A 13,710-nucleotide genomic window follows, 5' to 3' on the forward strand; every position below is an offset into this window, starting at 1 on the left:
AGCGCGAGAAAGAAAGAAAGAGAGAGAGAAGAGAGAGAGAGATGGGAGAGAGAGAGAGAGAGAGAGAGAGAGAGAGAGAGAGAGAGAGAGAGAGAGAGAGAGAGACAGCGAGAAAGAGAGAAAGAAAGAAAGAAAGAGAGAGAGAGAGGAGAGAGATGGGAGAGAGAGAGAGAGAGGAGAGAGAGAGGAGAGAGAGAGAGAGAGAGAGAGAGAGAGAGAGAGAGAGAGAGAGAGAACTGAAGAATAGAAAGCTCCAACCTTCCCTTGTTAACATTAAAATAACATCAACATCAATGTAGAAAGGAAACGAAGTTGATGCCACTCAGCACTTTGTTATTTATTTTTGACAGTGTTCGTGATTAGTTCTCACTAAATTATATCAGACGACACACAGTTTTGTTTGCTGTTGTGTTAAATGTGACTGGATGTTGTGAGTATTTTACCTACATCAATAACAAACAAAACATTCGTTCATTCTGCTTTTCAATAAATTTAATAGGATTCAATAGTCTGATGTCACGTCCGCCTAGCAACGAGCAGTTTGGTTCTAAACAAAGAAAATCGATACTTTTTATTCTTCATGCTGGCTAGAACTTTTTCACATGTCATATGATCAGAATGTATAAAAGTAAAAACATAATCAGATTTATAATGTTTTTCTCCTCTGTATACACTTTTATGCTCGTTGGAGATGAATTTCATAAGGGCGTTGATGGAGATAATGGCGTCCGCCATTGTTCCAATAGTTTAGAACCAGTTAATAAGTTACTATGTGTCATTACGAGGGAAGTGACGTCACGACTGTTGAAGCCTATTGGATTAACTAGTATGATGTCGCCCAGCAACGACGAGCAGCCTGGTTCTAAACAAAGAAAATGGTTACTTTTTATTCTTCATGCTGGCTAGAACTTTTTATATGTCATGTGATCAGAATGTGTAAAAGTCAAAACATGATCATATCTATAATGTTTTTCTCCTCTGGATACACTTTTATGCTCGTCGGAGAAATATTCCATAAGGGCATCCGCCATTGTTCCGATAGTTTAGAGCCAGTGTTACTAAGTTACCATGCGTCATTACGAGAGAAGTGACGTCATGACTGTTGAAGCGTATTGCCACAACATTTGCTTGATGCCATGCGTTTAGACTAAAACCCCTCAAAACATCCACCAGCCGGATATAGATAGTTCGAAGTTGACGTCACTCAGGTCTTTGTTATTGTTTTTTGCCATCCGCGTTTATGAGTAATTCTCACTAACAGGTATTAACCTGACTATCAACGATCATGGTAACACTAACACACAGTTCTTTGTGTTGGTCCGTTATACTTCCGGATGGCAATGTTACGAGTTCCTTAACCAAGCGCATACTATCTATAAAGTACCAACACACAAATCTATGTTTATTGTCTGATAGGTACCTTTTAATGAGGAATACTCATAAAAATGGCTCGCTAAAAACAATAACAGAGCCTTTGTGTCAAAACCTCATAAAATTCTTTAAAAAAAAGAAATTGAGCTTTATATAGCGCAATATCCACTAAATGTGCTCAAAACGCTTTACAAAGGGTCCCTGGTCAACAGCAACATTTAACATGCAGGACGGGACATGACGCCTGTTAGGCGATATTACAATTTTTCGGACAAAGACAACGCTGTTAACGGCCAGGTACTAATTTTACACCTGAGTACGGTGAGAGAATGTGAGTGAAGAGCCTTTTCCAAGGACTCAACTATGCGCTGAGCGCGAGGCTCGAACCCAGGACCTTCCGATCCGAAAGCCAGTGTCATACCAGTGTCATACCACTAGACGACATAGCCGTACATAGCCGTCATAACCCTCACCCTCCTTGGGGATATTGAATGATCAAACAACTTACGCCTTACAGACGATTCGAACTGTATGAAATGGTATTTGGATCGACAATGCCATTTTGTAGCCATAACTATGACAATGAGCCATTCAACGCGCATCGCAGACGAATGTCACTCCCTTCTGTCATAATCTCTCATCATCCAGCCTTTATGGACATGATAAATCATTCCACTTAATGATATACGTCCAACAGGTGACTCGTACTGTGCGAAAAGGAAACTAAATGGGAAATGGCAATTTGGAACAATATTATAGACATTTTGAGTCTCAATTTTTAGATCACAACATTTCTCATGTACTTAGAAAAAAACAAAACAACAAAAACCCCCCCCAAAAAAACAAAAAAACAAAAAACAAAAAAAAAAAACAAACCAAAAAAGACAAAAACAAAAACAAAAACAAAACAAAATAAAACAAACAAAAATAAAAACAAAAATACACCCTCCCCCTAAAAAAAAATTAGATAAAACTCAAACAAACAAACAAAAAAAAAAACAAACAAAAAAAAAAACAAAAAAAGGAAAAAATAAACAAACAAAAACAAACAAAATTCGTACTTCAAATATCGATCGAATAAAATGACTCTCATCTTGGCAAAATCCCCAAACCTAGGACTTCAGACCCAGCAAAGTATATTACAAGGGTTCAAGTTCAAGTTCAGGGTCAACGCCTTTATCTTCAAAAGGCGGATCGCCCATCACTGCAGATTTTATACATTTTTGTGGTGACTTTCTCCATTAATGTGTTATTGAGTTGAAAGAAAAATATTTAATAGTTGACCAAATTTGTTGTTGTTGGTAATATTTAGTATTTCAACAGCAATATTTAACATGTAGGACGCGACATGACGCCTGTTAGGCGATAATACATTTTTTTCCGACATTGACAACGTTGTTAACGATACAGTTACTCATTTTATACCTGAGTGCTGTGAGAGAATTTGAGTAGGTATAGAGACTTCTTCAAGGACTCAACTCAGAACGGAATCCAACCCAGGACCTTCCAATTCTAAGGCGAGCGTGATACCACAAGACCAAATAGCGGCATGATGGAGATGTAGAATCATGATTGATACAGTATGAAATAGAAACTGGCCACTCGGAAATATTCACCGCGTTGATTATTACTCGTGCAATACTGTAGGAATACATCATTTGATTGTGTGCCTAACAGGTGACCCAGACTCTATGATATGGAAACTGATTCTACCATGGCCAGTAGGACGTATTGATGCTGTGCGTTTTGCAAAATGAAATACTCACAACATCCGTCACTCGGATGTAACGGACCAACACACAAAACTACGTGTAACCTTGAACGTTTACAGTCTGATTAATACAATTTATTGAGAATTACTCTTAAAATGGATGTCTAAAAACAAGAACAAAGAGCGGAGTGACTTTAATTGCATCCTTTGTATATCTATACACAGCATTGAGCATTATGCAAGACTGTGGAAATTCGACGCCATTGTAATGTAGATAGCCTAACAGGTGACTCATACTCTATGAAATGGAAACTGATATTCAACATGGCCTTCTGACAAGAGCATCAAACCACCTACTCTTTGGAAAAAAATGACAAAGACAAAAGCCCCGAAGGATAAAAGTAAGCTTTGATTTGACAAACAAAGCTCGAAGCTTGGAGAAGCTTGGAACTGCTCGTCTCATGCCGAGCCAGTGTTGAATTATTAATGACCTTAACCCCCTGGAAATAGAGATCTCAGGTTCAAAAGGTCACGTCTTGATGGGCCAATGCATTCTGGGATATAATCCGCTTGTCTCCCAGCATGCAGCGGTGCTTTGATGATAATCAGGAGAAAATGAGATATTGGATAAATAAGAAGAAAAATCCTCCCCCGGAGAATTAGGAATAAATTTAAAAACAAAACAAAACAAAACAAACAAACAAAACATAACAAACAAACAAAACATAAACAAAAAAAAACAACAACAAAAACAAAACAAAAACAAAACAAAACAAAACAAAGCAAAACAAGAAAATAAAATAAACAAAAATACACTCAAAAAATTGAGCTTTTATAAAGAGCAATATCCATGAAACGTGATCAAAGCGCTTTACTAGGGGTTCCTAGCCAACAGCAACACTTAACATGTAGGACGATACATGACGCCAGCTAGGAGATATCACAATTGCTTCCGGACAGAGACAACGTTGTAAACGGCCAGATACTCATTTTACACCTAAATGCAGTGAGACAATGTGAGTAAATAGCCTTCTCCAAGGACTCAACAATACGCTACTCGGGACTCGAACTCAGGTCCTTCCGATCCGAAGACGAGTGTCATACCACTAGACTACATAGCCTCATTAGACCGGATTTGCCCCCGATAGCTCAGTTGACAGAGCACTGGCTTCAAACGTAAAAGGACGGGTATCAATCCTGGGACAGTCGAGATATATTTGGACTCCCCTGCCAACCATCCGGTGATAGGATGGTTGGGTCGTTTAATATGGCGGAAAATATCTTACTATCTATAGACTCGCGTCCTATACAAAGGATATGAATCAATATAATACCCTTTCCTCTTAACGGCTATTTGGTATGACACGCCTTTGGATCGGGGGGGGGGGGGGGGTAAAAAAATTACAAAGGGAGAAAATGCCTATTATAGATAAGAATAGATAAGACATACATAATTTGCATTAATTAGAGAGCGCAGAGAAAAATTGTAAAATCCATTTGTGAGAATGTAGTTGGATGGATGATAAAAACGATGAAGTGAAAAAACAAAACAAAAATTATACAGAGAACGGTTTAATTTTTCACCTTTATTCGCTCGTATCTCAAAACTAGCTCATGCGACATCCGACGGTTTTTTTTGGCCAAATCAGCACTCATTCTTGCGTAACATTTAACGTTCAAGTCTTTAGAGTAAATCTCTCTCTCTCTCTCTCTCTCTCTCTCTCTCTCTCTCTCTCTCTCTTTCTCTCTTTCTCTCTCTCTCTCTCCCTCCCCTTCTCTCTCCTCCTCTCTCTCCCCCTTTCTCTCCCACCCTCTCTCTCTTTCGCGCTATCCCCTTTCCCCTTCTCTCTCTTTCTCTCCCTCCCCCTTCCCTCTCCCCCCCTTCTCTCTCTCTCTCTCTCTCTCTCTCTCTCTCTCTCTTTCGCGTTATCGCGTCCACTTGATTCATTAAATGGCTAATAACTGATAAAGATGAACGAATATAGATGGACAGAAGGAAGAGAAAGATGGGAAAGATGGGAACGAGGAGGAGGAGATGGAGGAGGAGCAGGAGAAATAGGAAGAGGAGGAAGAGATGGTGGTGGTGGTGGAGGAGGAGGAGGAGGGGGAGGAGGAGGAGGAGAAGGAGGAGGAGGAGGAGGAGGAGGAGGAAGAGGAACATGAAAAGGTGAGAAGAATATGCAAAAAAATAAAATAAAAATAAATAAATGGTGGGGGGGGGGGGGGGGGGGGGGGGGGGCAGAAAACTCGTCCTTCAAATATCCATTGATTTAAATGACTCTCATCTTGGCAAAAACTCTCAAACCTGGGACCTGGTGCGGTGCGAGGTTTGAGGTGTTTTCCAAGATGAGGGACATTTAAATCGATCGATATTTGAAGGACGATTTTTCTGACCAAATGAATAAATACGTGTTTTTCTAAAGTACGACAGTTAAAAAAGGCTAAAAGGGAGACAAATACATCCTTGGACTGTAAGGATTGGATGGCCATGATGTGACCTTCGATATAATCGAATATCGATATTTTAAAATAATCAATCAGCCACGGACGATTATTTTACTCTTTGGTTAAAGAACTATATCCTGCTTTCCGATAGTCGTATGAAATATTTCTGTTTGAGTCATAGTCAGAAGAGTGTATCCCGGTTTGTGTAGCTTTAAAAAGACAGTAACAATCCTGCTGTAAAAAAAAAAATCTAAATTTTTGGCCAGAAAAATTGTCCTTATCGACCCTTTCAAACCCGAGACATGCAGAACAATAAAAAAACAACAAAAAACAAAAACAAAAACAAACCAAAATAAAAAGAAAATACCCCCCGCCCAAGAAAAAAAACAAACAAAACAAAAAAAAAACAAAAAAACAGAAAACAAACTACCAAACCCCACAAAACCCCCAGCACAAAAAAAAAGCAAAACAGCAAATAAGCAAAAAAAAAAAAAAAAAAAAAAAAAAAAAAAAAAAAAAAAAAAAAAACAAACAAACAAAAAACAAAAAACCCCCAAGAAAAACACAAAAATAATCAACAACCCCCCCCCCCCCCAAAAAAAAAAAAAAAAAAAAAAACCCCAACCACCCCCCCCCCCCCCCCCCCCGCAAAAAAACCAACCCAAAAACCCCCCCAAAAAGCAACAACAACAAACGAAAGGAAACAAATAAAAGAAAAGAGAACAAAGAAAAGCCCGACCAAAACAAAACAAATCACCGAATCCAATCCAATCCAATCCATCCATCCAGATATTATTATCGTGATACAAGTCTGAGTTCGTGACCAGATAGATTAATTCTTTCATTCCAGACTTGAAAGAAACATACAATCGGTAAACTAAACAAAAAGCCATAAAATAATAACGGTGCATTCATCCCAGTGAAGACATTGGCTTAGACTTAGAGCACATCAAAGCCAGGCTTGTGAGCCTATGTGGTCTAGTGGTATGACACTCGCCCTCAGATCGGAGAATCCTAGGGTTCGAGTCCCGAGAGACTCATAGATGAGTCCTTGACCGTCAACAGCGTTGTCTCTGTCGGGAATAAAAATGGTAAAAAAGGTCTATCATGAAAGAGTCCAACAGATGACCTGTCTCGTCCTACATGCTAAGTGTTGCTGTTTGCTTGGGATCCCTTGCAAAGCGCTTTGAGCACGTTTAGTGGATAGTGAGATATATAAATGCTCAAATATTTTAACTTGATATCGAATGTTTGGCTCCAGCTTCATCCCGACTATAATATTATCATTTCAAACGTTTGAAACCGGGGTAAGCTCCGGCGTCACTTTCTCAAGGTCAATCATTGGCTACTAATCCGATTGGAAGGTTGTGTCCCCTTGTGAACTGTTAAATAGTTTTATACACCTGGTAGACGATAACTGTTATCCTGCAGTCCACGATGGTTAAACCGGGATAAGCTCCAGTCTCATGGGTGAATTGGGATCAAATTTGATTCCGTGAGCACTAATGACAACTAATGACAGGCTATTGATGGAACGAAATTGACGTCACTCTGCTCTCTGTTGTTTTTTTTTAGCCAGCCATTTTAATGATCGGTTGTCACTAAATTATATCAATCAGACTATAAACGTTAAAAGTTACACATAGTTTTGTGTGTTGGTATGTTATATCCGGCTGGCGGATTTTGTGAATTTTTAAATAAACGCTCAGCATGTGATTTGTGATTTTCGTCAATTGGTAAGAAACAGTCAAGCCGTAAATAATTTTAGCGTCCAAGTTGTCCTGATGTCAAAATTCACGGTGTTGTATGGACATAATCGGGACATAATCGGTGACATACGCATTCCCCTAATTGGATTCAATAGTCTGATGTCACGTCGCCAAGCAACGGCGGCCATAGTGGTTCTAAACAAAGAAAATCAGTACTTTTTATTCTTCATGCTGGCTAGAACTTTTCATGTCTTGTGATCAGAAGAATGTGTAAAAGTCAAAACATGATCAGATGTATGTTTTTTTTCCTCTGGATACGCTTTTATGCTCGACGGAGACATATTTCTTAAGGCCATTGTTCCGATAGTTTAAAGCCCGTTTCTAATTTACCATCCGTCATTACAAAGGAAGTGACGTTACAATTGTTGTAGCGTAGAAGTATCCACAGGGAGCTGTCCCGTCGCCATCGATTAACTTTTCGCCTGACACTGACCAACAAATGACGTCAAAAGACAAGTCTTTGGCCACAGAAGAAAACAAATCGTGAGTTGTATTCAATAGATCAACTAATGGAATGACTTGTTTCCTTGAGCACTACTAACGACAACTCACAAGACGGTGCGCAAACCTTAAAAATTACGTCAAACTATAAGTCCCATTGGGTTCTTGTGTCAGGCTATAGATAGAATGCGCTTGGCCAAGGAGTTCACAACATTGCCATCCGGAAGTATAACGGACCAACACACAAACCCTGTGTAACCATGAACTTTTATAGTCTGGTTAATACAGTTTAGTGAGAACAACTCACAAACGCGGATGGCAAAAACAATAACAAAGGCCTGAGTGACGTCATCTGCATACTATCTATAGATAGTTCGAAGTTGACGTCATTCGGGTCTTTGTTATTGTTTTTTGCCATCCGCGTTTATGAGCAATTCTCACTAAAACGTATTAACCTGACTATAAAAGCTTAAGGTTACACATAGTTTTGTGTGTTGGTCCGTTATACTTCCGGATGGCAATGTTGTGAGCTTCTTAGCCAAAGATAGATAGTATACGCTTGGCTAATAATCTCACAACATTGCCATCCGGAAGTATAACGGACCAACACACAAAACTGTGTTTAAGCTTGAACATTATAGTCTGGTTAATACAGTTTAGTGAGAATTACTCATAAACGCGGATGGCAAGAAGCAATAATAAAGACCTGAGTGACATCAACTTCTTACGATCTATAGAAGGAGTGAAGTTGACGTCATTCAGTTCTTTGTTTTTGATTTTAGATCTGTAGTCGGGTGAATCGTTTTCACTAAATTACTGGTTCTTTGCGTTCAGATGAAATAATCACATTATCCGCCAACCACATAAGACGGACCAACACTCAGAACTATGTGTAACCTTTACCGTTTATAGTCTGATTGATAGACTTGGTGCGGCTACGTGGTCTAGTGGTATGACACTAGCTTTCGGATCGGAAGGTCCTGGGTTCGAGCCTCGCTCGGCGCATAGTTGAGTCCTTGGAAAAGACTCTCTACTCATATTCTCTCACCGTACTCAGGTGAAAAATGAGTACCTGGCCGTTAACAGAGTTGTCTTTGTCCGAAAAATTGTAATATCGCCCAACAGGCGGCATGCCCCGTCCTACATGTTAAATGTCGCTGTTGACCAGGGACCCCTTGTAAAGCGCTTTGAGCTCATTTAGTGGATATTGCGCTATGTAAAACCGCAATTTTTAATTTTTTATTTAGTGAGAGCCAACGGGATGTATAAAAACAACAACGAAGGGCTGAGTGACGTCAATTTCTTTCCTTCTTTAAGTGAGTCGTCTATGCACCCCCCCCCCCCCCGCCCCGGCCATCCAATGTGATTTGATATTAGTGGATTGGACACTATTGGCATCTCACAGTGAGTGGTGGCCGTGATTTGCTGGTCTCACATTGTTCCTTCGGTGATTAAGTTTGCGTTTATCAATGTCCACAGTCATTTAGGCATTTAGCAGTTGACAACATGTTCTCTGTGAGCAGCTCATCCACGTACGCACGTGCGATTGAGTGGACAGCAGTGGAGTGTGAGTCACAGTAGAATCGCCCAGCCACTCACCCACTCACTAATTCACTCACTGTGACACCGTCTGCTTTTGTTCCAGTCGGCATAAACCTGGCAGTGGACACTGTCCTATTAGTGGACAATGTCCACTGCAGCGAGAACAGAGCTGGGTGTCCATGATGTACGACTATGAGAATGGCGATAGTGAATATATTTGATAGCTTGGGATCAAATGATTCACGTTTCAAATGAGTCATACAAGGTTTATGTTTTGTTTTTAATGTTTTTAAGGGTTTTACTGAGCTTGCGACACATTTAGGTCATATCAGCGCCTGTAAAAAGGAAGACAATAGGATAGTCAAAAAATTATAGAATTACAATTGAAAGCACACGAGAATAAGTAAGTCAAAGGGGAATTGGTTCAAATAGGGAATATATGTAGATTCCAAGAGCATACTACTACCAGTGTACTGAGTTTGAGATCACCTAAAAGTCTCATCCACATACAAGCACAGGTCCCCACTAAGAAAAATACACTCAAATGTTTACAAATTATATACATATATATATATTATATATATATATATATATATATATATATATATATATATATATATATATATATATATATATATATATATGTGGTTGTGTGTGTGTTTATATGCATATGTAAAAGAACTAATAATGCAATATATAACAGAGAGATGATTTACAAGGAAAACAAAATATCATCTCCCAAAACTAACTATACATATACATATATATTGACTGCTTCCCTCCCTGCAAGAGTATCCGGAAAGGGCCAGGACAAAACTAAGTAATCTCATTCCAAGACAAAGACAGAAAGCATATTGGAAAACAGCTTTATGGGGATAGAAGACGCAGTAAGTACCTCCCTGCCCACTATGGGAGGTTAGTAACCCCATCCAGATACAAAATTGAGACGAATTCAATACATCGATTAAAATAATTAAATGAGCTTATAGCGCAATATCCACTAAACGTGGTCAAACGCTTTACAAGGGGTCCCTGGGCTACAGCAACATTTAACATGTAGGATGGGACATGACGCCTGTTAGGCGATATTGCAGTTTTTTTTTCGGACAGAGACAACGCTGTTAACGGCCAGGTACTCATTATACACCTGAGTACGGTAAGAGAATATGAGTAAAGAGCCTTCTCCAAGGACTCAACTATGCGCCGAACGAGGCTCGAACCCAGGACCTTCCGATCCGAAAGCGAGTGTCATACCACAAGACCACCTAGCGCACAATACAGATATAATCAAAGGTGTATGAAACGGTGTCAGACAAAGCAAGAAAGACAAATACAAGAAAAGAGCAATTAAAACAACCCAGTCTTCCTCCACTGGGGATCGAACCTCAGACTTCCTGATTATCGGCCAGACCTGGTACCATTACACCAATAGTTGGGACAACGTGCGGCTATGTGGTCTAGTGGTATGACACTCGCTTTCGGATCGGGAGGTCCTGGGTTCGAGCCTCGCACTCGGAGCATAGTTGAGTCCTTGGAAAAGGCTCTTTACTCACATTCTCTCACCGTACTCAGGTGTAAAATGAGTACCTGGCCGTTAACAGCGTTGTCTTTGTCCGAAAAATTGTAATATCGCCTAACAGGCGTCATGTTCCGTCCTACATGTTAAATGTTGCTGTTGACCAGGGACCCCTTGTAAAGCGCTTTGAGCATATTTAGTGGATATTGCACTATATAAAGCTAAAAAAAAAGAACAAAAATAATTTCTATATTCTTCACAGGGTAGACGTGAGCTGTGAACCCTCGCCTGCATCAAACAACGAAAGTGTTTTTTTCTCTCGAATTTTTTTCTCTGCATTGTCTGACACTGTTTCATACACATTTTTTTCACATCTTAAGCTTAACACGAGAGGACGAAGACAGTTGAGTAGCTCCGTTAATATTTTTGAAAATGTCTCAATCACACATTGATGCCTAACAATTGTCAGATTGAATCTTCAATTTAATAGACGGATACAGATGATGTGGAAGTTGTTTCGGGTTTCCCCCTTGTCAACCAAACACGACGAATAAAATAATAAAGACGAATGAGGGATGAGAGGATTGCGTCGCAATGGCGAATAAACAAAAATATATTTCCCCACGTAGATTTTGGGCTCAAATTCTTTCGCCACCAAACAACAAACAATTTCAATGAGATGGCATCACATTCAATCTGAAAAGACGGAAGACAAAGGGAGAAATTAGTGAGAGCTACTCACAAAATGGCTGGTTAAAAAAACAATAACAATGAGCTGAGTCAATTTTTTCCCTTCTATCCCATGTTCACTTATCTGTAGTCTGATAACCGAATTCATTATGGGCTCATTGCTGTAATGGAAATCTCAAAAAAAAAAAAAAAACAAAAAAAAAAAAAAAGAGGCAAAATGTTGTCCTATTACAACAATGTTAAACCAGGCCCATAAGTCAGTTCGGATGTCAGACCTGCGTATATGTATACGTCGCTTCTATCCCATCAGATTCCAAACTCAATGTTCATTTTCTCCAGCTTTTAAAATAAATTCCAAGTCAATTGAACCCGCCCTACTCTTAAAAACCCAACACAAATTAAAAATTTGGGCCAGAAACTCCGCCTTTTGAATACCGATTAAAATGACCCCATCTTGGAAAACAAAATCTCACTAACCTTGGACTTAATGAAAACGTCGCAAGTCCCAGGTTTGAAAGATTTTGCCAAGATGGAGGTCATTTTAATCAAGCGTTATTTGAAGGACGAGTTTCCAGGCTAATTTTTGGGGTCTTTATTCAGACTAGAGCAGAGCACACATTGGCATTGCCTCATTTCATTTCTTTAAATTAAAAAGTAGTATGGTCCAAGCAATTTTGATAAAAAACGACGTGTACATATATGCAGGTCTCACATCCGAACGCAAATATAGGCCAAGTTCAACGTTGTTGTAATGGACAATATTTTGTGTCATTTTCTTTTAGATTCCCATTACATTAATGAGCCCATAATGCATTGGATTATCAGGCCTGAAAAAAAGGATACGTCGGTTAAAAACTTTTCATAAGGCTAAGGCCACACTGCGAGCGAAGCGGGCGGGACCTAGCGGAGCGAAATCTTAAAAAAACACATATAAAGAGGATAGACATATCCGCAGCGAAGTAGAGCGGAGCGCGAGATTTGACCATTTTTCTTCGCTCGCATCGCTCGATGCCCACAATATCTCCAGTCTACATAGCAGACTCTGATAGAAATGATAACACATTAAGCATGGATCGCTTTGAATCGCTCGCATTCCATCGCTCTCAGTGAAGCCACATAAGTAAATCGCTTCGCTTCGCTTACAGACGGCCCTTAGCATAATGCGGGCTAGCGATTTATTCCTAAAAATATATTTTAATTTTTAATTCAGAAAAGTGAGTGGAGCAGGCACTTTTGTTGGTAACAACAAGAGATGAAGAAAGTAGGAAAGTTCCAGAAGACAATAGAGAATAAAAAATTTTCTCGGGGGTGATGGGATCGTGGATAGCTCATACGGTAGAGTCACGCTCTCACCGGTCAGGCGGTTCAAACCCACATCACCGCCGGGACATTTTAAAAATTCTCTATTGTCTTCTGGCACTTTCCTACTCACTTCATCTCTTGATATTTTAATTTCAGTGCTTTAATATATTCTGCTTATCGCCAAGTATACACGAAACACAAAACAACTTGTATTTTATTTACCTTGTTTGAGCAATTCATAACTGCCTCCATTTTGCCCAAATGACCCCAAGACGTGACACTGTGACCCGCCCTGACCCCGCCGGAAGTGGCCGGCTAGCCATTGCATCAATTATTCAGGAATAACTACCCGAATTTGTCTCCATCAACTGGCCAGATAATGGCCCTTGAAAACCTCTTCCGGTCATTTTGTGAAATTAGTCTAATGCGGTGTGCGGTACTAGTACTCGGTGTTTTCATTCCCCGTTTGTTGTTACTGCCAATCTCTGCTGATTGTGTGGTATGGGTAGCCTGTGGTCCAGTTGATAGAGCATCAACATGATGTAAACACACACACACACACACACCAACAGAACCAACCCCTTCGCACTTAATTTAATACTTTTTGGTGTTCCCAGCAGTGATTTAGTAACATCGAAAGAAACCCCCCCCCCCCAAAAAAAAAAATAAACAAACAAAAAAACCAAACAAAAACCAAAACAAAACCAACCCCCCCCCCAAAAAAAAAACACAAAAAAAACAAAAAACAAACAAAAACCAAAACAAAACCAACCCCCCCCCCCCAAAAAAAAAATAAACAAAAAACAAAAACAAAACAACAACAACAAAAAAAAAACAAAAAACAAACCAAAAAACCCCAAACAAAACAAAAAATAAAAATAATTAAACAAAAACAAAACAAAAAGCCAACCCCCCCCCCAAAA

This window comes from Berghia stephanieae, chromosome 4 (assembly GCF_034508935.2).
Source record: "Berghia stephanieae isolate SIO BIC M18660-M18661 chromosome 4, UCSD_Bste_1.3, whole genome shotgun sequence".
Lineage (NCBI taxonomy): Eukaryota > Metazoa > Mollusca > Gastropoda > Nudibranchia > Aeolidiidae > Berghia > Berghia stephanieae.